Raw genomic sequence first — 22,033 nt, forward strand, 5'->3', positions numbered from 1 at the left:
TATTGCATGTAATTGTGGAATGACCATGACATGTTTATTCACCCCCTGGTCGCCTCATCCATCCTCGGTCTGCCTCATTCATTCCCTTCTTTCTATGTAAAGAATTGCGCAAAGTTATCTCCCAGTGGCCAAAATACCTTCTCATCTGACTGATGTATGAGTATGTGTTCATAATTGTAAAGTCTTTCATGTATTAATTAGTGCAAAATAGCTATGAGTAAGGAGGCAGAACTGGTTTATCTGGGTCAGCGGCATCTTCTGGAACACATCGGCGAGGTGCTTAATATTTACACTTCCATCAGTGCAAGTCCAAATGATAGAATGTATACTGGCTAGCATTCATGCTACTAGCCAATCTCCCAGTATTGTTTAGAAAGCCCGACGCACTGGATGTTTGCCTTGGTTACTGGTGGCTTTTGGCATGGCTCATGCTCCTTCCTCTACATCTGACCTGAAAACTGGAAATGTACAACTAATAGATGTTTGGATTGCCCCGGTCTACTGATTAAGGTATGTGATTATCTGCATATTACAGATGCACTTTAGAACATACCAGAGGGAATTTATCATCACCTGCACACCACTTATGGTGTAAACACGTCATAAATGAAGGTGCAAGCCACATATGTGAAGAGATGAGTGAAAACAAAAGGATAGAACTGTCCGACCTTTCTCTCCCTTGGTTGCTGGAGAAGTCAGAGCTTTTGCCTAGTTCTTACACTTCTATGCCTTTTCCGTAAGATAGGTAATCATCAATATCAGATCAGTGCGAGGTGTCAGACCTGCACCCCAATCGAACAGCTGTAGCCAGATATAAGCAATGTACATTGCTTAATGGCTTTTTTCCAGGTACTTCAGCCTTATGTCTAAATTATGTCCACTAGACAAACCTGACAAGGTACACATTGCATCTGTGCCGTCGGGGTATGTGGCCAACATTGGTCACAGCATGGATGTCTATAAACATTCATCCACTGTAGGGAACCATTGTAAAAAAAAAAAAATACTGCACGGTATAGGAAAGCACAGTCAGCTGCACTTTGTTATACGGAAAAGCAAATGTTTGACAAACTCATACCTTCCAGGTGGAGGCTGAAAGAACAAACTTTTGTCCTAACTCAAATGGAGGCCTTTGAAACCGTTACAGCATACGTCAAGAACAGCTGCAGTTGTATGCTTTAGGGTTCACTCACATGAGCTTATAACACGGCTGAGTGCTATCTGATGTTTTATCGCATAGCACTCGGCCCAATGTTATACTGTGGGGCAGTGCAGATCTGCAATTATTCTCTCATGCCAATTAGTTATGATAAAACAATTGCAGCATGGTAGGAGTACATCCGATAATTGGATCACGTGCACCCATACAAGTCTATGATTGCGTGTGAAATATCGGATTGCACTCGGATGTCATCTGAGTGCGATCTGACATCCGCGGACAGAGACAATGGAGAAGATGGCGAAATGAAGTTCTTCATCTTCTCCGCACCTGTTCTGTGAGTTTCTCATGCAAAAGAGTCGGATACAGTAAGATGACACTCTGACAGCGCTAGAGCCGAGTGTCATTAGCATAATTGGTCTCGATCTTAAGGCCCCGTCTCACTTAGCGATGCTAAAGCGATCCCGACAACGATACGACCTGTCAGGGATCGTTGCTGCGTCACCATGTGGTCGCTGGTGAGATGTCAAACAGTGAGATCTTCCTAACGACGCAGCAGCGATGCGGCGACCTGTAGCGACCTGTACAACGATGTCGTTGTGACCCTGTCACATGGCAGCTATTATGACGATTCAGACCTCGATGAGGGATGTCCTGTGTGACGTTGTAGTCACACAGGCGTGCATTTGCGTTGCCTTTTCCGCGCCCATTCAGTTCCGATTGGTGGTCGCTACTGTGTTCTGATTGGCGGCCTTGCCTTATGAGGCGACACAATAGCCCTTCGGTGGGAACGCATTTGAGACCCCAAATAATACCTACCGTGCACAAAAGGTGTCAGAAGAACCGTTGAAGAATAGATAAATCGAAGAGGAGTCGCAGGCCGGAGAACTCTACAACGATCTGCAAACCACCACGCGGTCAGGAACAAAGGATGGAAGCGCTACTATGTCGCCTTCTGTTGACCGCCAATCAGAACTCAGAAGCGACCACCAATCGGAACTGAATGGGCGCGGAAAAGGCAACGCAAATGCACGCCTATGTGTCGGTGTCTGAGTCGTCAACGAGGTCGTTGGTAAGGTGTCAAACACAGCGATGTGTGCTACCCAGCGGGACCTCAACGATCAAAAAAAGGTCCAGGCCATTCCGACACGACCAGCGATCTCACAGCAGGGGCCTGGTCGCTGCTACGTGTCAAACATAGCGAGATCGCTACTGAGGTTGCTGTTGCGTCACAAAACTTGTGACTCAGCAGCGATCTCGCTAGCGACCTCGCTCAGTGTGAAGTACCCCTTAGGCTAAGAGCAGAGACACAGTGTGCACTTAGCCTTAAGGTACCTTCACACTGAACGATATTGCTATCGATCCGTGACGTTGCAGCGTCCTGGCTAGCGATATCGTTGTGTTTGACATGCAGCAGCGATCAGGATACTGCTGTGCCATCGTTGGTCGGAGCAGAAAGTCCAGAACTTTATTTCGTCGCTGGACTCCCGCAGACATCGCTGAATAGGCGTGTGTGATGCCGATTCAGCGATGTCTTCACTGGTTACCAGCGTAAACGTAAAAAAAAAAAAAACACTACATACTTACATTCCGGTGTCTGTCCCCCGGCGCTGTGCTTCTCTGCACTGTGTAAGCGCCGGCTGGAAAGCAGAGCACAGCGGTGACGTCACCGCTGTGCTTTCCGGCTGGCGCTCACAGTCAGTGCAGAGAAGCACAGCGCCGCGGGACAGACACCGGAATGTAAGTATGTAGTTTTTTTTTGTTTTTTTTTATGTTTACGCTGGTAACCAGGGTAAACATCGGGTTACTAAGCGCGGCCCTGCGCTTAGTAACACGATGTTTACCCTGGTTACCAGGGGACTTTGCATCGTTGGTCGCTGGAGAGCTGTCTGTGTGACAGCTCTCCAGCGACCACACAGCGACGCTGCAGCGAGCGGGATCGTTATCTAGATCGCTGCAGCGTCGCTAAATGTGACGGTACCTTAAGACATCCAATGTTCTTGGTAAATAATCTGCATTGAAAAGGAGCCTGGTTTGACCAATTTTACAGCTATTCATTAATTAGCCATTATTTTTGTTGTGTTGTTAGCACTGTCATTGCCACTGCTGAGAATGGCCAACTGGTTGCGCCAACCAGTGTCTTATCAGATCAACATCTCCGGAGCCTTCTGGGCAAAATGTTTGTGGGAGGCCTCTACCCATTGCTTAGAGTAATTTTGTTGTAGAGCTGTAATAATAGTGCCATATTGTAATTATGACGTGCTGTAAAGGGTCTAAATGCCAGTGCCAATGTATTACCACTGTATAGTCCTTAAATTATGTTACAGTAAATGCCACTTAGTTTGCTATCAGGAAAGTCTAGAACCTCATTTTTTATTAAAAAATAATCATTATTAATAACCGGTAGTCAAACACAGCATGTGCTGTGACACAACGCAGGCTAGCTAGCAGCGGACAACAGATAACACCATTTGTCATTCACGGGTGCTGGCATTCTTAGGCAACTGGAATGATGGAAGGGCAGCGCCTTCTCCGGGAGACTTAGCGCAGCCATGGATTTGCATTGGTGCCGTGTACTATGAAGATGTCTTTGCCACCACGTTCCATTTCAAATTCAGTCAGTTCTTCAGCGATCTGTCATCCAAGTCACAGTCTGCCGCTAAGGAGCGACTAATAGAATATTAAATGGCAGACGTTATCTCTTCCGGTGGGAAATTGGTAGATTGATGTATCACACTGTACTTGCACCAAGACGGAAGTTCAACCCAGGTGTGGCCAGCTTCAGATTGACATATGTTAGAATCACAATGAGAACGCGCCCACGTCATAGAGAATAGTAAGAACGGAAACATAATATACTTTACAGTATAAATCTACGCTATTAATCGTGGGTGTGCACCAACACACTCACTTCTAAACATCATTATACACTAGGGAACGGCTTGCTCTATAAATCTTCACATAGCTGACATCGGATTTTGGTCCCACAGAAAAAAAAGGGAAATAATTTTGTGCAAATGGCATAGCCCAAAGGGAGGGCTCTGCTGTGTGCCCCATACACACCAAGTGTTTCCCTAACCAGTGAAGTCAACATGAACACTAAGAACGCATGTAAGCTTATGAGGTCGGAGGGATTGTTTATGTACGGTTAGCTTTAATTGGGGTCTGCTAGGTACTTGGCTACCCATCCTAGCCTGCCATATTAAAACAAAATATACAAAGTACTAGCCAGTGGTATAAATGGAGTGTGATGGGCCCCAGTGCAATATTTACAACACTGCATGCTGGTCACATGTATGGGCCCTTGTAGTGTTCTAAATTTTAGAAAGACGTGTGTTGCCCCACCATTATGTAGTAATGTCAACTTTCCGGGTATATATGTTCCCCATACTGGACTCCTTCCTGGTATGTACAGGTGCTTCTCACAAAATTAGAATAGTAGAAAAAGAACTGGACTGTTGCTCAGTGGTCCAAGGTGTTGTTTTCAGATGAAAGTAAAATTTGCATTTCATTTAGAAATCAAGGTCCCAGAGTCTGGAGGAAGAGTGGAGAGGCCACAATCCAAGCTGCTTGAGGTCTAGTGTGAAGTTTCCACAATCAGTGATGGTTTGGGGAGCCATGTCATCTGCTGGTGTAGGTCCCACAGGTTTTATCATGACCAAAGTCAGCGCAGCCGTCTACCAGTTTTAGAGCACTTTATGCTTCCCTCTGCCGACAAGCTTTTTGGAGATGGAAATTTCATTCTCCAGCAGGACTTGGCACATGTCCACACTGCCAAAAGTACCAATACCTGGTTTAAAAACAACAGCATCCCTGTGCTTGATTGGCCAGCAAACTCACCTGACCTTAACCCCATAGAGAATCTATGGTGTATTGTCAAGAGGAAGATGAGAGACACCAGACCCAACAATGCAGTCGAGCTGAAGGCTGATATCAAAGCAACCTGGGCTTCCATAACACCTCAGCAGTGCCACAGGCTGATCGCCTCCATGCCACGCCGCATTGATGCAGTAATTGATGCAAAAGGAGCACCGACCAAGTATTGAGTGCATTTACTGAACTTACATTTCAGTAGGCTGACATTTCAGATTTTAAAATCATTTTTCAAGCCGGTGTTACAAAGTATTCTAATTTACTGAGATAATGAATTTTGGGTTTTCATTGGCTGTAAGCCATAATCATCAACATTAACACAAATAAACAATTGAAATAGATCACTCTGTTTGTAATGACTCTATATAAGATTCACTTTTTGTATTGAAGATCTGAAATAAATTAACTTTTTGATGATATTCTAATTTAGTGAGAAGCACCTGTATATCCCCCATCCTAGGCCTTTTCCTGGTATATACAGTGAGGAAAATAAGTATTTGATACACTGTCGATTTGGAAAGTTTTCCCACCTACAAAGAATGGAGAGGTCTTTAATTTTTATCATAGGTACACATCAACTGTGAGAGGCAGAAAAATCACATTGTATGAATTTTACACAATCTGCATTTTATTTATTGCATGAAATAAGTATTTGATCACCTACTAACCAGCAAGAATTCTGGTTCTCACGGACCTGTTAGCTTTTATTTAAAGACCCGGATAAAATAATAAAGCCTATACTCACATCCCATGCCAGCTCCGTTCAAATGGTGTCTGCACTCGCTTTACCCGCAGCTGTGATATGGTGGAATTACATGTGCTGACCGATGCCTAATCAACGCTGGCATCACTGTCCCGCCTTCGAACAAACTGAACATGAAGAGGATGTCTGGGATGAGCTGCATCCCTGGCTTCCTCATGTTCAGTTCGTGCGATGGCGGAGACAGTGATGCCAGCGTTGATTAGGCGCCGGCGTCATGTGTCACAATTATGTATCATAGCCCCAGGGAGAGCGAGTGCTGACACTGCAGAAACGGCGCCGGCACCAAAGGTGAGTATAGGTTTTTTTTTTTTTATTGGGGCTGAACATTTAGTTTAAAATGGGGTTATCCTAGTAGTGGACTACCCCTTTAAGAAGCCCTCCGCTGCACTCATTACCTGTATTAGTTGCACCTGTTTGAACATGTTACCTGTATAAAAGACACCTGTCCACACAGTCAATCACACTCCAACCACGCCACAATGGTACAATTATTAGAAAATGGAAGAGACACAAGATGACTGTCAATCTACCTCAGTCTGGTGCTATATGCAAGATCTCATCTCACAGGGTAAGGGTGATTCTGAGAAAGGTCAGGAATCAGCCCAGCACTACACGGGAGGATCTGGTCAATGACTTGATGAGAGTTGGGGCCACAGTCTCAAACATTACCATTAGTAACACACTACGCCATCATGGATTAAAATCCTGCAGGCCAAGCAAGGTCCCCCTGCTCATGCCAGCACATGTTCAGGCCTGTTTGAAGTTTGCCAATGACCATCTGAATGATTCAGAGGAGGCATGGGAGGAGGTCATGTGGTCAGATGAGACCAAAATAGAACTTTTTGATATCAATTCCACTCGTTGGATTTTAGGAAGAAGGATGAGTGCAACCCCAAGAACACCATCCCAACCGTGAAGCATAGTGGGGGAAACCATACTTTGGGGGTACTTTTCTGAAAAGGGAACAGAACGACTGCACTGTATTGAAGGGAGGATGGATGGGGTCATGTAGCCTGAGATTTTGTACAACAACCTCCTTCCCTTATTAAGAGCATTGAAGATGGGTTGTTGCTGGGTCTTCCAGTATTACAATGACCCGAAACACACAGCCAGGACAACAAAGGAGTGTCTCCATAACAAGCATTTCAAGGTCCTGGAGTGGCCTAGCCAGTCTCCAGCCCTGAACCCAATAGAAAATCTTTGGAGAGAGCTAAAACTCAGTGTTGCCCTGTGACAGCCTTGAAACCTGAAAGATCTGGAGAAGATCTGTATGGAGGAGTGAGACAAAATCCCTGCTGCACTGTGTGCAAACTTGGTCCAGAACTACAGGAAACGTCTGACCTCTGTAATTGCAAGCAATGGTTTCTTATGGATATTCTGCTGCGTATTGCAGGGCCATTTTGGATTACAATAAGGCTACGTTCCCATGATGAGCTTTTTGGGGAGTTTTTCATGTTGCAGGTTTTCAGCACAATTTCTGTACCAATTACGGTAAGTAAAATAGATAACTTGCATTTTTCCTAAATTATGCAGCGTAACATACTCACCAAAAACTCATTGTGGAAACATAGCCTTGAGGGTTCACATGCTATCAGTATTTCCCCCAAACCATTTGCAAACAATTGCACCTAAGGCTTTGTGCACAGAAAAATCTGCTGCAAAGTCTAGAGTGCTGGCAAGAAAAACGCCGGGTGAAATCTGCACATTTGTGCTCCATTCTTTTCCCAATTAATTTGAATGGGTGAAAATCACTGCAAAAAAGCTGAAAGCAGTGACATGCTGCGGGTACAAAACTGCTTCACATCTGAAAGGAGAAAAACAAGCAACGTGTGCATGAGATTTCAGAAATGTCATTCAATTTGCTGGGACAGGAAAATGCTGCGTTATTCATGGGAAAAACAAGGAGAAAATAAATTGGGAAAAATACAGCAAAAATGCGTCGTGAACATATCTATAGAGTATGAGCACAGGATTAGTGTTTGCTGAAGGAAAACCGCTGCATAGAATACACATTTTTGTACCTGTATGTTATGCACATTTTTCTTTTGCATTTAACAGATAGATCTAGGACCAGAAATACGGTTGTGTGTGAGGCCTAATGGCGACTTTTAGGCTACAGTTACACGGACTCAGCTGCTACATTGCGGCACTATAGAAGTGAATGGGGCCACATGGCGACACTTGTACAGCCGTGCTCATGATTTTTTCGCCTTGTCGCGGAGTACAGGTGTTGCAATGTGACCCCATCCTTTTCTATGGTACTACGCTATAGTAAGCAAGAAAACACAGAAAACTATGGGACATCATGTTAATTTACAATGTAACACATATAAGCGTAACCCATAGTATATTGCAGGACGTACACGGACACACTGAAGTCCATAAAGAGAACACCACAAGTAAAAATCAGTGTACAAATGTCCAGAGACTGACACCAAAATCAATGCAAAAGTTTATTAATCATACAAAAAAGACCTATAGACAGCACACATAGTAAAAGAGTAACGGGCACTCCCACAGACAAAACCGGCGGAGAAAGAGCATGTGAACCGATCCTAAGAGACAGCAAATGATTATAAAGAGTAATACACAGTACCCATATTGCACAGTGGCCGTGTCTCTGGTAACATACCTAGTAATGTGGCAGGTTCACACGCGTATTCCCGCCCTCCCCGACGCGCGTTTCGGAAGTTTAGAAACTTCCTTCCTCAGGGGGCATGGGACCGGACAGACAGCCGTCACCAGATAAAGGCGCAAACCGGAAATGAGCGCCGGCCGGCATGGGAAGCACCGCCCACTCTCAGGCACCGCAACTCACCGCCGACGCTAGGTCACCTGGGAACACACATGATCAAAGCGTCATGCGGTGGGCGGAACCATCGGGTGGAGCCAAGCAACATCCAGCCGCACAAGCGCACACCACACACCGGCGGCCATATTGGTGGAGGGCAACAGCCCATACTACAGAGTACAAAGCACAGTATCGTTGCGGACAGACAAGGACATCAAAAGGCAAGTGCATACAACAATCAAGGGCATAAAAGCTGCATTTGAACAACGACCGAGGGGTGCACACCACGCACACGCAGGCACCAATAACCGCCGCAGACGCAAGGACATATGGGGCCCCATGTGACCATCGCGTCCGACGGTGGGCGGGGCCAGCGCACACGGGAGGCGCCCAACCGCAGCAACACTAACAGTGGACATCAAAGGGAAATACATATCCAAACAATATATCGTACAATAACAGATATTACATAATATATACAAACGTGCAATAAATCAAATAATGAAGGAACATATCTAGACAATATAATCTACAAATAACACTGCATAGCATCATATAAATACCGAATATGCCCAAATATTCAAAACAATGCAAATACAGCATGCAGACAAACATGCATCAAAATAGAGGTACAAAATGGATGCTATAAAAGCATACATCATATGGTGTTCAAGGCATATAAATTGAGTGTCGAGTCCACATCGGTACCAGATCCAGCGCAGGGGCATACATACGTGACGTAGTTTTGGCCATTCCTGTCCCAGAATATATGGAACATATCGATAGATGTATAGATAACACTAGATAAATAGGAAAAAGAAATAAGGTTAAAAACACATAAAAACAATGTATGCGGAAGAATCCGCACCCATCGATACACATCACCCGGGGGACTCCAGAAATGGGGCAAAAGACAGGCACTCATTGAGACCAAACGGGTGGACCGTATTCAGGGTCCATATCCACCTTGTCTCCAGCCTCGCCAAATGCCCAGATAGACCACCACCCCTGATATTAACCCCTTACCGGCATCGGACGTACTATACCGTCCGATGCCGGCTCCCCTGCTTTGATTCATGGCTCCGCGGTGAGCCCGCACCAAAGCCGGGACATGTCAGCTGTTTTGAACAGCTGACATGTGCCCGTAATAGGCGCGGGCAGAATCGCGATCTGCCCGCACCTATTAACTAGTTAAATGCCGCTGTCAAACGCAGACAGCGGCATTTAACTACCGCTTCCGGCCGGGCGGCCGGAAATGACGTCATCGCCGACCCCCGTCACATGATCGGGGGTCGGCGATGCGTCTCCATTGTAACCATAGAGGTCCTTGAGACCTCTATGGTTACTGATTGCCCGTCGCTGTGAGCGCCACCCTGTGGTCGGCGCTCACAGCACACGTGCAATTCTGCTACATAGCAGCGATCAGCAGATCGCTGCTATGTAGCAGAGCCGATCGTGCTGTGCCTGCTTCTAGCCTCCCATGGAGGCTATTGAAGCATGGCAAAAGTTAAAAAAAAAAGTTTAAAAAAATGTGAAAAAAATAAAAAAAACATAAAAGTTTAAATCACCCCCCTTTCGCCCCAATCAAAATAAATCAATAAAAAAAATATCAAATCTACGCATATTTGGTATCGCCGCGCTCAGAATTGCCCGATCTATCAAATAAAAAAAAGTATTAACCTGATCGCTAAACAGCGTAGTGGGAAAAAAACTCGAAACGCCAGAATTACGTTTTTTTGGTCGCCGCGACATTGCATTAAAATGCAATAACGGGCGATCAAAAGAACGTATCTGCACCGAAATGCTATCATTAAAAACGTCATCTCGGCACGCAAAAAATAAGCCCTCAACCGACCCCAGATCACGAAAAATGGAGACGCTACGAGTATCGGAAAATGGCGCAATTTTTTTTTTTTTTTTTTTTAGCAAAGTTTGGAATTTTTTTTCACCACTTAGATAAAAAAATAACCTAGTCATATTAGGTGTCTATGAACTCGTAATGACCTGGAGAATCATAATGGCAGGTCAGTTTTAGCATTTAGTGAACCTAGCAAAAAAGCCAAACAAAAAACAAGTGTGGGATTGCACTTTTTTTGCAATTTCACCGCACTTGGAATTTTTTTCCCGTTTTCTAGTACACGACATGCTAAAACCAATGATGTCGTTCAAAAGTACAACTCGTCCCGCAAAAAATAAGCCCTCACATGGCCAAATTGACGGAAAAATAAAAAAGTTATGGCTCTGGGAAGGAGGGGAGCGAAAAACGAACACGGAAAAACGAAAAATCCCCCGGTCATGAAGGGGTTAATTTTCAGAGCATCGATACCACGTACCCTTAGTAGGGTGCTATCACAATTATGTAAATTTTTAAAATGCCGTGGTATCGTCTTGAGGGTGGATGCGTCCGCCTGGCGGGCCGCCGCCTGAATCCCCAACACATGCTCCCTCGTGCGGACCTTAAGTTGGCGCGTTGTTAATCCAACATAAATAAGGCCGCACGGGCACGTGGCATAGTAGATCACGTACCTCGTAGTACACGTGATGCGCTGACGAATCTCATAAGATCTTGTACCATCAGAATTAGAAAATCTACTACACCGATCAATGTTGGGGCAGGCGACGCCCCCACCACACGGAACACATCCACCACTCATCTTAAATCTGTCTAGAAAAGTGGGTAGTGGACGCTCCGGGTAGTGGCTGGAGACAAGGTGGTCCCTCAAATTTTTAGCCCGCGTAAATGACATAGAGGGTCTAGGTGGTACAATTTTTTTCAAAATAGGGTCCACCTGGAGAATTGGCCAGGCCCGCTCCGGAATAGCACGAACACTATTGGACTGCGAGCTAAACGTAGTAACAAATCTTATTTGGTCATCCGTCCTAGATTTACCGCTAGAATTTGGTTTATAAAGCAGATCGTTTCTCGAGGCATGCTTAGCTCGATGATAGGCAGTTTTAATTACCCTACGGCTATATCCACGTGCCACAAAACGCTGTCTCAATTCATCCGCCCTAGCCTCAAAATCCGCATCAGAGGAACAGATCCGCCGTAACCGGAGGAACTGGCCCACCGGCACGGAACGGATCATGTGCCTAGGATGTCCAGAGGAAGCGAACAACAAGGTGTTGGTTGATGTCTCTTTCCTGTAGATGTCAGTCTGCAGAACCCCAAATTGGTCACGCCTAATAGTGACATCCAGGAAATCCAACGAGACATCGCTCTGACAAAACGTCAAATGTATGTTCAGGTCATTGTTGTTCAAAGTACAAATGAGTTGCCCAAGGTCGACGGGTGTGCCCTGCCAGATGAAGAAGTTGTCGTCGATGTACCGCGTCCAAAAAGGGACGCTGTTATGATAGGTAATTCAGTACCACAATGGACATAGAGGTCAGCGCACATACAGTGACCTGGCAATAACCCAAAAAACAAGAACGAGCTCTGAGACGGAACTCTGTTGACCGCAATCCCTAATCCTCTCCAACCACACTAAAGGCAGCCGTGGATTGCGCCTAACGCTCCCTATGCAACTCGGCACGGCCTGAGAAACTAGCTAGCCTGAAGATAGAAAATAAGCCTACCTTGCCTCAGAGAAATACCCCAAAGGAAAAGGCAGCCCCCACATATAATGACTGTGAGTTAAGATGAAAAGACAAACGTAGAGATGAAATAGATTTAGCAAAGCGAGGCCCAACTTTCTGAACAGAGCGAGGATAGGAAAGGTAACTTTGCGGTCAACACAAAACCCTACAAAAACCACGCAAAGGGGGCAAAAAGACCCTCCGTACCGAACTAACGGCACTGAGGTACACCCTCTGCGTCCCAGAGCTTCCAGCAAGCAGGAAAAAACAAATAGACAAGCTGGACAGAAAAAAAACAGCAAACAAATAGCAAAGAATAACTTAGCTATGCAGAGCAGCAGGCCACAGGAACGATCCAGGAGGAGACAGGTCCAATACTAGAACATTGACTGGAGGCCAGGATCAAAGCACTAGGTGGAGTTAAATAGAGCAGCACCTAACGACTTCACCATATCACCTGAGGAAGGAAACTCAGAAGCCGCAGTACCACTTTCCTCCACCAACGGAAGCTCACAGAGAGAATCAGCCGAAGTACCACTTGTGACCACAAGAGGGAGCTCTGCCACAGAATTCACAACAGGACGCGGTCCATCAACCCCTGTTCATCCGACAGGAAGAGGTCCCTCTCCCACAGCCCCAGGAAAAGACCAGCATAGGCCGGCGCAAAGGCCGCCCCATGGCGGTCCCCCGGAGCTGTAGGTAGAAGGACCCCTTAAATACAATAAAATTGCGTGAGGATGAACTCCAATAGCTCCAGCAGAAGGTCCCTCATATCCATAGATAGGGAAGATGTCCCCAGAAAAAAACGTACGGCTCTAATGCCGTCAAGATGTTTAATGTTAGTGTAGAGGGACTCAACGTCTGCTGAAACTAAGAGAGTATCACCCCCAAACACAACCCGTCGACCCTGCGCAACAAATCACCAGTATCCTTAAGAAAAGATGGGAGGCCCGTAACGAGTGGTTGAAGATGGAAATCAATCCATTTATTAATGTGTTCCAGGAAGTTCCCCCTACCAGAAATAATTGGCCTGCCAGGTGGAGAGGAGGTGTTCTTATGTATCTTTGGAAGGAGATACAAGGTTGGGATAGTCGGCTCAGGGACCGCCAGTGCCAGTTGTTTGGTGATAATGCCGTCCTGGAGGGCCCTGTCCAAAATATCATCCAGCTGAGAGCAATACGCCGCAAGTGGTACTACGCTGTAGCAGCGGCACCAAGCGACCTGCGGCCATGTGATGGCTGCAGATGCCTAAGTTGCCATGAGCCTTATGTTTGTGCCTTATTCATTATTTAATTTGCGCCTTTTCACCTTTTTTTCTTTGCCATTGTGGATGTGGTTTTCTCTCTCCAGATGTTTTATCCTAATTCATCATTTGCACTTTTTCAATATGTCACAATATGTTTGCGCAATTAGTAAAGTCCTAAATTTGATTTAAATTCGGTGGAATTGAAGGATCATGCAACTTTTATCTCTTAACCCCTTTCCGACTTCGGGCGTATATTTACGCAGATGTCGGACTCACTCACTCCCTCGACATTTAACTTGCACTTCCCCCCACCGGTGACCCCGTCACGTGATCGCGGGTCACCGGTTTGATGGCATGACAACCAGAGGTCTCCTGCAGACCTCTATGGTTGTCACTGCTGGATTGCTATGAGCACCGCCTGGTGGTCGGCGCTCATAGGATGTGAGTTAGGCTATGTGCACACGTTGCGGATTAAGCTTAGGAATTTTCTAGCTTTTTTTAGCGTTTCTGCACCTCAAAAAACTCTGCGGATCCGCAGAGAATCCACAACATGTGCACACTAAGGCTGCCGCCACACTAGCAGTATTTGGTCAGTATTTTACCTCAGTATTTGTAAGCCAAAACCAGGAGTGGGTGATAAATGCAGAAGTGGTGCTTATGTTTCTACTATACTTTTCCTCTATTTGTTCCACTCCTGGTTTTGGCTTACAAATACTGGTGTAAAATACTGACCAAATACTGCCAGTGTGACGGCAGCCTAAGGGTACTACATAGAGGCGATCTGATCATCGCCTCTACATAGCAGAGCTGATCGAGTTGTGGCAGCTTCTAGTCTTCCATGGAGGCTATTGAAACATGCCAAAAGTAAAAATAAATGTTTTTAAAAATATATAAAAGTTCAAATCACCCCCCTTTGGTCCCATTCAATATAAAACAATAAAACAAAAATCAAACCTACCCATATTTGGTATTGTCGCTATCAGAATCGCCTGATCTATCAATAAAAAAAGGATTAACCCGATTGCTAAACGGCGTAGTGAGAAAAAAAGTAAAAATGTCAGAATTACATTTTTTGGGTCGCCGCGACATTGTATTAAAATGTAATAACGGGCGATCGAAAGAACGTATCTGCACCAAAATGGTATAATTAAAAACGTCAGCTCGGCACACAAAAAATAAGCTCTCACCCAACCCGAGATCACGAAAAATGGAGACACTACAGGTTTCGGAAAATGGCGCCTTTTTTTTTTTTTATAACAAAGTTTGTAATTTTTTTTCACCACTTTTATAAAAAAGAACCTAGACATGTTTGGTGTCTATGAACTCGTAATGACCTGGAGAATCGCAATGACAATGGTCAGTTTCAGCATTTAGGGAACCTAGTAAAAAAGCCAAACAAAAAACAAGTGTGGGATTGCACTTTTTTTTGCAATTTCAACTCACTTGGAATTTTTTTCCCGTTTTCTAGTACACGACATGCTAAAACCAATGGTGTCGTTCAAAAGTACAACTCGTCCCGCAAAAAATAAGCCCTCACATGGCCATATTGACGGTAAAGTTATAGCTCTGGGAAGAAGGCGAGTGAAAAACGAAAACGCAAAACCGAAAAAAGCTTTTGGGGTGAAGGGGTTAAAAAGGGAGGAAAAAAAACAAAGCATGCTTAATTTGATGCAAAATTCATCAAGCCTGCGTGCTCCATATTGAAGAATTTAGTGATAAAAATGGCAACCAATGTCATGTAAATAAAGAAAAAAGGTGAAAGAAAAAAGCACAGAAGATGATGAATGGGGGCAGTGTGTGCAGCCCCCAGACTATCAGTGGTCCAGCCAATGTACTGCTGCCTCAGGGTGGCAGGGCACAGGGTGGCAGCACTAGACACACAGTCTGGCAGTGTCTGGCTCTTTGTCCTCCTCACCACACAGCCCAGCTCCTGTTTTCCAGTCCTTCTCCTCCCCCTTTGCTCAAATCCCCAGGGAGGAGGAGGAGGTCACATGACTGGGGGGCGGGGCCTATCCTTGTCTGCAAAAAAAAAAAAAGCCATTTTGAGAGAGAAGGTAAAAAAAAAAAAAGAAGAGAGGAGAGAAGAAGAAGAAGGGAGGAAGGGGAGACAAAGGGAGGGGGAGACAGGCAGGGAGAGGAGCGCTCCTAGACGGGCTGGAGGGGGAGGGGAGAGCCATTTGGAGGAGAAATAATCCTGGAGACAGGCGGACCACAGAGAGAGCAGCATCATCATCAGGTAAGGGCACCGGGGGCGGACCCTGCCTGCAGGATGTGCGCGGTGTGGGGGCACAGCTGGGGCTTGGGGGGCCCCATAGGTCCTGGGATTAGATGGTGTCTTGTGCTGGGTCCCCTGCCCCCTCCCCAGGTCTGTATGGATGATGTGGGGGATGGTGCTGTGTGCCCCCCTATATAATCCTGGGGCGATCGCGTATAGCCAGACACGGGCGATTCTTCCCAGGAACCATGCCCTGCTCTGGGTGGCAAACTTTTGGTGTATACATGGCGGGTCCAGTGATGAATGATTAGGATTTCTCTCTGGTGGTCCGCGTCACCCTATGGCCGCCTATAGATTGGTCCCCAGCTATGGACGGCATTTCTTCCATCATCTCTCATACCCTGTACTAGTGAGGGTGACTGTCACCGAGCTCCATAATGAGGTGACGCCAGTGACCGCGTCCCCCTATGTCACTCACCCTTTACTGTCGTTATAAACTTTAGCCAAAAAAAATGTAAAAAACCTAAATCCAAGGATTGGCGAATTCTATCAGGTTGGTAAATCTTCCGTCTCATGGGTTCTATCCATATCTGGGCGGCAACCAGTGTGGCTTCCCTAGCAGGCGGTGTCACCCAGCTTTCCCAGGATCGGATGTAGTGAAGATCAGACTGACAGAAGAGGACGACTCAAGGACTTCTGTTTCTGAGTGGAGAACATCCTTATCAAGTGATGACCTTTTCACGTATGAGCGCTGCTCCAGCCGCCTGTTCTGAAGTCCCTGGGAAGTGGGAAAGCCAAGACTACATCTGGATCATCGACTTGTCTATGTTTATGGGAAAGCTGGGTGACAACCTGTAGCAGCTGCCCCCCAAGAGTTGTCACTGATCCGGCCCACACTACACAAAGGCCCTAAGTAATGATCCTTCCTGGAGTTACACCGCTATGTATCTAGGCAGATTTGCAGATCTGGGACTCTGGGAAAGCTGGGTGGCAACGCCTAGGGGAGCTGTAGTATCAGCATGGGAGAAAGGGGCAAAGAAACTCTGCTTTTCCCTAATGGATCACTTGATTAACTGATAGAAAGTTGATTACTGAGGCTGTACCCGAATACTCGTATGTATCGTAGCTCTCCAAACAGAAGATTTCTTACTTTAATCTGGAAATCCTGACAACGTGACATATGAGCGGACACCGCAATATGTCTTCAGCACTCGTCTGGTTTAGAAAACTAATTTTCATCCACAGTGGGCCTCATTCATTATCACATATTAGTGACATTATATATATATATATATATATATATATATATATTCTTTTTTGTGTGTTTTTTGGCTATTTTTATCATTTGTGCCCGTTAAATCCCTACTTTGTCTTTTTAATGGTTGTCACTGTGGCCAGGATTTGGGATTTCCAATTGTTTTTGGCAGCTGGATAGTTTGGAAGTTTTCAAAAGGTCACAAACCCCTGGAGTGTTTTTTTTTTTTCCTATGCGCCAGAATTTTCTGAGCAAATATTGTGACAAAAAAAAGCCTGAAATGATGAATGGGCCAGTTTATTTCTCAGTGTTCTGCGAGGCCTCATTCAGACGTCTGTGTTATTCGCGTGCACATAAAATGGTACAAGTGTCACCAGTGATTTGGGCCCTGACTTGATCAGTGTTGGCTCAGTTTTTACCATCAGTGATTTCCACTTTTGGATAAATACAGGTCCTTCTCAAAAAATTAGCATATAGTGTTAAATTTCATTATTTACCATAATGTAATGATTACAATTAAACTTTCATATATTATAGATTCATTATCCACCAACTGAAATTTGTCAGGTCTTTTATTGTTTTAATACTGATGATTTTGGCATACAACTCCTGATAACCCAAAAAACCTGTCTCAATAAATTAGCATATTTCACCCATCCAATCAAATAAAAGTGTTTTTTAATAACAAACAAAAAAACCATCAAATAATAATGTTCAGTTATGCACTCAATACTTGGTCGGGAATCCTTTGGCAGAAATGACTGCTTCAATGCGGCGTGGCATGGAGGCAATCAGCCTGTGACACTGCTGAGATGTTATGGAGGCCCAGGATGCTTCAATAGCGGCCTTAAGCTCATCCAGAGTGTTGGGTCTTGCGTCTCTCAACTTTCTCTTCACAATATCCCACAGATTCTCTATGGGGTTCAGGTCAGGAGAGTTGGCAGGCCAATTGAGCACAGTAATACCATGGTCAGTAAACCATTTACCAGTGGTTTTGGCACTGTGAGCAGGTGCCAGGTCGTGCTGAAAAATGAAATCTTCATCTCCATAAAGCATTTCAGCCGATGGAAGCATGAAGTGCTCCAAAATCTCCTGATAGCTAGCTGCATTGACCCTGCCCTTGATGAAACACAATGGACCAACACCAGCAGCTGACATGGCACCCCACACCATCACTGACTGTGGGTACTTGACACTGGACTTCAGGCATTTTGGCATTTCCTTCTCCCCAGTCTTCCTCCAGACTCTGGCACCTTGATTTCCGAATGACATGCAAAATTTGCTTTCATCAGAAAAAAGTACTTGGGACCACTTAGCAACAGTCCAGTGCTGCTTCTCTGTAGCCCAGGTCAGGCGCCTCTGCCGCTGTTTATGGTTCAAAAGTGGCTTTACCTGGGGAATGCGGCACCTGTAGCCCATTTCCTGCACACGCCTGTGCACGGTGGCTCTGGATGTTTCCACACCAGACTCAGTCCACTGCTTCCTCAGGTTCCCCAAGGTCTGGAATCGGTCCTTCTCCACAATCTTCCTCAGGGTCCGGTCTCCTCTTCTCGTTGTACAGCGTTTTCTGCCACATTGTTTCCTTCCAACAGACTTACCATTGAGGTGCCTTGATACAGCACTCTGGGAACAGCCTATTTGTTGAGAAATTTCTTTCTGGGTCTTACCCTCTTGCTTGAGGGTGTCAATGATGGCCTTCTTGACATCTGTCAGGTCGCTAGTCTTACCCATGATGGGGGTTTTGAGTAATGAACCAGGCAGGGAGTTTATAAAAGCCTCAGGTATCTTTTGCATGTGTTTAGAGTTAATTAGTTGATTCAGAAGATTAGGGTAATAGGTCGTTTAGAGAACCTTTTCTTGATATGCTAATTTATTGAGACAGGTTTTTTGGGTTATCAGGAGTTGTATGCCAAAATCATCAGTATTAAAACAATAAAAGACCTGACAAATTTCAGTTGGTGGATAATGAATCTATAATATATGAAAGTTTAATTGTAATCATTACATTATGGTAAATAATGAAATTTAACACTATATGCTAATTTTTTGAGAAGGACCTGTAAATGACAAATCTTACAGTGCACATTGATGCCGTAGACTTGTATGGGTAATCTTCATCTGTGATGCTGGTTAAAAAAAAAATGCACGTGTATGAGATTTTTGCATGGACACACGGTCTACAAAAAACGTGGACATGTGAACAGCCCCATAGAACATGCACCCATTATAGACTATCTGTGAAGATCATGAAGCACGGATGTCTGAAGCCTTAAAGGGCCATTCTCATCATAGCCATTTCTGCCATACCCACAGCATTTCTCGGCAATGGTGGCTCTCTTCTTCCACCTCTCCGGGAGATTCCATAGAACAGAGTGATGATGTGTGGACATTTCCCTACTTGCAACAGCTGTGAGATGAGTTCGAGGACCCCCATTCTCAATGAAGGTGCTCGCATGTCCTGTGGCTATGCCATAAGTATCTGAGATGGGAATACCCCTCAATTAGGGGAGGTAACGGGGCAAGATCCTTATCTATTGGCCAAGCGCTTAAAGGTACCTTCACACTCAGCAACTTTACAACGAGAACGACAACGATCCGTGACGTTGCAGCGTCCTGGATAGCGATCTCGTTGTGTTTGACACGCAGCAGCGATCTGGATCCCGCTGTGCCATCGCTGGTCGGAGCTAGAAGGCCAGAACTTTATTTGGTCGTCAGGTCGGCATGATTCGTCGTGTTTGACAGCAAAAGCAACGATGCCTGCAATGGTTTACATGGAGCTAACAACCAGCGAGAACGATAATTACGCCACTGGATCGCTCCTGCATCGTTCTGGAATTGCTGTGTTTGACGTCTCCTAGCGACCTAAACAGCGACACTGCAGCGATCGGCTCGTTGTCTATATCGCTGCAGCGTCGCTGAGTGTGACGGTACCTTTACACTATTTCCTGCAGTCCAATAGACAGTGAAAGGAGCGGAGGTCAAGCATGCCCACCTCCAAAGTTTCGGTGTGTTGATCATCTCAGGATCACCCAGACCCCCAGGGATCAGTAAGTTGTCCCTTTTCCAATGCATTGGGAATAACCAGGTATAAAGATTATCTCTTGCTCTAGTGTAATTCTTAGTTTGTCCTGTGGTGGCGCACTTACTGCCAAGTTTTCGTTAAAGAGTACATCTGATCCCTCGGTGACCCTCTTAACAAGTGGGGATTAGCTAAAACCAAGAACCCCCTTTAAAAGTTACCATTGGGGAGATATATATATATATATATATATATATATATATATATATATATATATATATATATATATATATATATATATATATATATATATATATATAATATATATTTGCCCCAATATGTGGAACATTTGTTCATCCTGGGGTCCTGCTTCAGGTATAAGACCAGAATTCCACTGATGTAGGAGAACAGGCTGTAAAGGGTCAGGTATAAATGTGATTTGTGGTGAGCAGACCACAGGGTGACCTCCTCCTTGGCACAGCACGTTGTCTGCATATAGGTATATAGTCACTGGTTGGCGGTAAGACCCCACAACTGTTATGATTACTCAGCTGAGCGTTCTGTTTCTGTAGGGTTCCCGGGAGGGAATCCCACATAATACCACTAACCCAATTGTGGCATCAACCACTAACTACTGCGCTGGTTATTATTTCCTCTGCTGTTTGCTTAGTAACAGGAGCGGGATTATAAGAGAGTAGTCACAGTGCAATACATTAGGCTGTGTTCACACAATGCGTTCTCAATGCACTGTTTTTTCTCCCCTCGCAGGATATGCTCCAAAATGTCTGTGTTTTATCAAGGTTTTGGAAAGTGTGGCAAAAAACCCTTTTGCAAACACATTGTGTGAACAAGGACTAAGGGGTTCTGGCAAGAATGGTATATTTAAAGGAGCACTGAACCTAAAGTTCTATAATTGTTATAAGCTCTGAATCAGGACCAGTCCATCGTGCTAGATCCGTCCTTCACAGGTATACACCCGGGAGTAGTCCTGCTGTATAACAATGTGGCGTATACATGCACTGCATGCAACATGTGAATGGGGGCCTATGTGTTCGCCAAGCATGTACTTTAAAGATGCAGACTTTGGGTTTACTGGCCTGTTATGTGGATTGGATCTGTAGGGTATGTTCACACTGCTTCTTTTTTCACTGTTTTTCAAGATAACAGAATGATCCTTTTAATTTGTACAGAAAAAAAACTTACCATTTAAATGTTCAGGTTTTTCAACATTTTGTAAATGGAACCTGTCATGTCCTCAAATTCTATTTACCTGCAGATATAGGGTCAATATGCAAGTTAAATGGGTTTTGCAGGACTATTTTTTTTTTACTACAGGCCTAAGAACTACCAGGCAGTTAATTGCTATCTACCTGCCTATTCTGCCCGCTGCCGATCTCTGCAGGTCTGAGTGGTCACAGCCGACTCCTGCTGATGATTCTGCAGTTTCAGCTGATGTCCTGTCGACAGGGCTGCAACTTCTCTTGGGCTCTGATGAGGGGTCACTGCCGACCTCATGCTGATTGACAGCCGGGTACCTGCTGCATTAATGAGGATCTGGTTGTCAATCAGAACGACGCCAGCAGTTACAACCTGTCAACAGAGCAGCGCAGAAGAGAAAGAGCTTCTCTGTTGACGTGAAGCAGCAGAATTGCTGGCAGGTCAATTACCGCTCTATGTTGGTGCCTGGAAGAACAGGCTGGAATTGCCTCTGTTAGCAGCAGCTACCTGCCAGTTCGTTGTTAGACCCATAGTAAAAAATAAATTACGGTTTAATGCTATTACAATGTTGTTTTGTTGCCTTACTGCAAGCCCGGCTATCAGGAGGAAATACGGTAAGCGTTATCACTCCCAGGTGTTTCCGGCTTTCAGTCATAGGAGTGTGCACGGGGCGGCTTCATTCATTGCTCACAGTACTGCTTAGGCTACGTTCACATTTGCGTTGTTGGGCGCAGCGTCGGCAACGCAACCAACAACGCATGTGCACAACGCTGCGTTTTGCGATGCATGCGTTGTCATAAAGCACAGAGCAGGAATTTCGGCGCAGGAAAAACGCTACAAGTAGCGTCCTCTGCGCCCTGTCTGTGTGCGTCTATATGAGGCATGTGTCGTAAAACGCAGTACAATGCATACCGG

General features: G+C 45.2%; 1 protein-coding gene across 2 annotated transcripts in view; it reads left to right on the forward strand.

Moving 5' to 3' along the window:
• The first annotated feature begins 291 nt into the window (after nt 1-291).
• PCGF2 (polycomb group ring finger 2) overlaps nt 292-22,033 on the forward strand; it is a 39,864-nt gene continuing 18,122 nt past the window's right edge. Inside the window, exon 1 of one of the 2 annotated variants that reach the window (XM_069751691.1) lies at nt 292-510. The gene's annotated coding sequence lies outside the window, so the exon portion shown is untranslated. Of the gene's footprint in view, nt 511-15,451; nt 15,648-22,033 lie in introns of those variants that run through there. The other variant, XM_069751690.1, reaches the window with a different exon arrangement.

This window comes from Ranitomeya imitator, chromosome 2 (genome assembly GCF_032444005.1).
Source record: "Ranitomeya imitator isolate aRanImi1 chromosome 2, aRanImi1.pri, whole genome shotgun sequence".
Lineage (NCBI taxonomy): Eukaryota > Metazoa > Chordata > Amphibia > Anura > Dendrobatidae > Ranitomeya > Ranitomeya imitator.